This window comes from Diadema antillarum, unplaced genomic scaffold (assembly GCF_040938485.1).
Source record: "Diadema antillarum isolate AM-2024a unplaced genomic scaffold, OU_Dant_1.0 scf00000036, whole genome shotgun sequence".
NCBI classification, from domain to species: Eukaryota; Metazoa; Echinodermata; class Echinoidea; order Diadematoida; family Diadematidae; genus Diadema; species Diadema antillarum.
In genome coordinates, this window is record NW_027270925.1 from 1,411,259 (window position 1) to 1,414,836 (window position 3,578).

A 3,578-nucleotide genomic window follows, 5' to 3' on the forward strand; every position below is an offset into this window, starting at 1 on the left:
TGACATCAGCAAGGGGGATGCCGACCCAGGATGTCAGTTGTCCAGGCATTAATACTTTTTGTGCCAGGGACTTTGGACAGTGTGTACAATGCTATGGGGTTTACTCAGTGCCGTATATAAAAAGAGTCTAGTCAACTACTAAATTGAACGCCATGTCGTTGCCCAGCGTATTACGTGTTAATAATGAAAACCTACCAAATAAGGGGTAGTGAACAATGGGCACTGCGTATGAGCGCACTTTGGTAACGACATGGCTCCTCAAAGATCACAGGACCCGTTTTGACCAATCACAGGCTTCAAAACTCATGAGCCGAAGAGCGAGTTGGCCAGACTCTCTTTATATACGGCACTGGGTTTACTGTGCCAATTAGGACACAAAGGGGTGGCGGAAAAAAACACACAAAGTTTTCCTCAGCTCCTCAGATTACAGAGTTGTACCATGTGACACTTGGAAGTAGAACCAAGAATTTGTACCCTGCTTTAGTACTGAGATGTTATATGTTCACTCCATTACACAGAATCAGTGGCACTGGGAATCATTGTGTGCCTTCTACAAACAGCTTTACTTTGCGTCACATTCCGTCATGAAATCATATCTGCCAAGTTCTTCCGTGTAAACATCCGTCCATGATTTTCCACCTTGTCAATATAAAAGTTTAGACAATTGTTTGTTTGCATAAATGTATGTATATAGTGCATTTTAACTGTGTTTGGTTTATGTAAAAGAGGTTTGCACACTTTACTATGATATGCTGAATACTTTCACTAATTCCAAATTGCATTGTTTGCAATATACAATACATGTTTATTTTTTTCTCAGGTGTGTGAATTTTGTATCTGTGACAACCTGGTGGCCAGATTTTGTACTCTTTGCCAACCTGGTTCTTGGCTTGTGCTTGACCCCGATTTCCGTTTACATCTGCTGTGGGTGTCCCAGGTTTTGGGGTAGGCAGCATGCGGCTAGAATGTCTTAACACCTGCACTCTATTCAACTCCCATATTGTGGATCGATGTGGGTCAGGTTACATATTTTGTCGACCTTGATTCATTCAAACAAAGAGAATTATGAAAGAAAAAAAAATGAAAAAATCCCTATTTGTGAATTATTTTTGCCTACAGAGATACATGTATATGTGAAACATAGAATATCTCTTGTTGCTCTTTAGATCTAACCTCCCTTATTTTAATATGGTCATGTTGGCAGCCATGTTTACAGAATTGTATTTAACAAATGACTAGGTTCAATGCATTTGAACTGTCTAAATGGCCACAATGCTGTGATTGCTTTACAGTTTTCACCTACTTGTTTTGCTGTGTGTGTGTGCATTTTTTTTTTCATTTCAATGCCCATCATGATACTTTGGACAACTTGCTATTAAAATACTGAAGTCTTATGGTTTGCATTGAAGAGATGTGTTTGGACTGTTCTTTATGAAGTAGAATGTAAATTTTGCATTGTCTCATACCTAAAAAAAAAAAAAAAAAAAAATTGTTTATGCCTTCCAACATAACACACACTCCACTGGACCTAGTCAGAAAGCTCTCTAGTCTTTGTGTGTGTGTGTGTGTGTGTGTGTGTGTGTGTGTGTGTGTTATTCCTTGGTTGTTAAGGTATGTTTTACACATTCACAGACATTGCAGCAAGCTTGTTTTTGTCTATTACAGTTTAAATTGCAAGGTTGAAATTTGTTTTCTAATCATTTCTAATATCTCACTGCGACACTTACAGCCAACCCACACACACAAGCATTTTTTTGTTTCTGTTTTATGATACATTGTACTCTTCATTTGAATTTCATTTGTTATCAGGTCCATGTTAACACTGATATTGATATGAATAAAAATAAGCAGCTGTATTCAAAAGCACACACATACACACACTCCCACATACACATGACCATACAAAGACAGACATACTATAAAAAAAAATCCAATCAAAGACTCCTGAACAAACAAAAAAAATCAAATGCAATGTCTTGTTATATCTTATCCACCTTTAAACTATATAAAGTGTATGTTTGTGTGTGTGTGTGTGTGCATTGGCTTCTCAGACATGCATTGCTGACTTTCTGAAGTAAAACTAAATCTCAGTCCATACACCATGAATATAAGAGTAGACACATGTTTGACCAGACACTTATTACAAATAGTAATAATCATACTGCAAACTTGGGATATGCAACTTCATATGTAGGGCTGTACATGTATATGCAAATGTCAATGCAGTATCTACACTGATAACATAAATGTAACCCTACCACAGCAATGTACTAGTGTAGTTAAACTACTAGTGAATACAGTGGTATTTGCAATGCTACTATGTACACACTATGTCTCCAGACAATTACTAATTCTTCTTCTCATTATGTGTCTCACCAAGGAAGGAAATAACAACAAAAACCAATCTAAAATGCTGTAATGTACAGGTACATTGTACTAGGTGTTACAACAAATATTTCTAAACTGTACATCAGATAGCACTGTCACTGATATGAGTAATAGCTGAATAGTGTATAATTTAGAGGTGATTTGAATATGAGAGCATGATTCAGTTTTGTTAAATCCATGATTAATTCCAAAGTTAAGTTCCAGATTTTGGTCAAATTTGTACAAAATTGAACTTTACACAAGAACCAATGATGTGTATGTGAGTGTGTGCTTACAATGACCCTGAACAATAAATATGAATACCACCTTTTCAGAGTTCTGCTGTCTAGGCTTCTGGTCTCTTGCTCCAAGGCACATGAATGCTTTATAAATAATTCATGATGGATTGCCCTGGGCACTGCTAGTCTGAATTCATTGCAGAGGGTAAAATGCATGTGCATGAAAAAAATAAGCACATGTTTTCATGTGCTCGAATACACTACATTTCAGGATGAATAAAGACTAGCTGTGATAGTGGAATTTCTTCTGAGTATGTAATAGAGCATTCCAATCCTGGCCATTGTTCAGGACCATTGTCAGGGTGTTAACCACACACTCCCGTACACACCAATTTACCCCTGTGCAAAATTACAATTTTGTACAGAGGGTTGAAAACAGAGCAAAATCTGAAACCTAACTTGAAAATAAATCTTGAATTTAATGAAACTTGCATGTATTTACACTATCATTTTTAATAAATAGTTCCAACGAAATTGTACACTATTCAGCTATTGCTCATATCAATGTCAGTGTTATCTGATATAATAGATTTTGAACTATTAAGGATCAAAAGTGGGAAATGTTTTATGTAACACCTAGTATATAACAAGATAATATACATAAGACATGGTACGTGTAATAATCACCAGAGCATGACACTTCCACCTTTTGGGAACTGGCATAGATATTGATTGGGATACAATGCAAAACTCTATATCTTCCTGATGATTATTACATGAAGTCTCAATGAGTCCACTCAAGATTGAATAAAGTTTCCCAGCAAATTTTTAACAGCTCCAACCCTTGGGGGGGGGGGGGGGGGGGGATGGGGGGCTGCTGCCTTTTTCCTCCCAAGCCCACTTGTGACTCGTTCCTCAACCCCATCCCAAAGGCATTCAAATAATACATGTTTTGTTTTGTTTTTCCTCTCT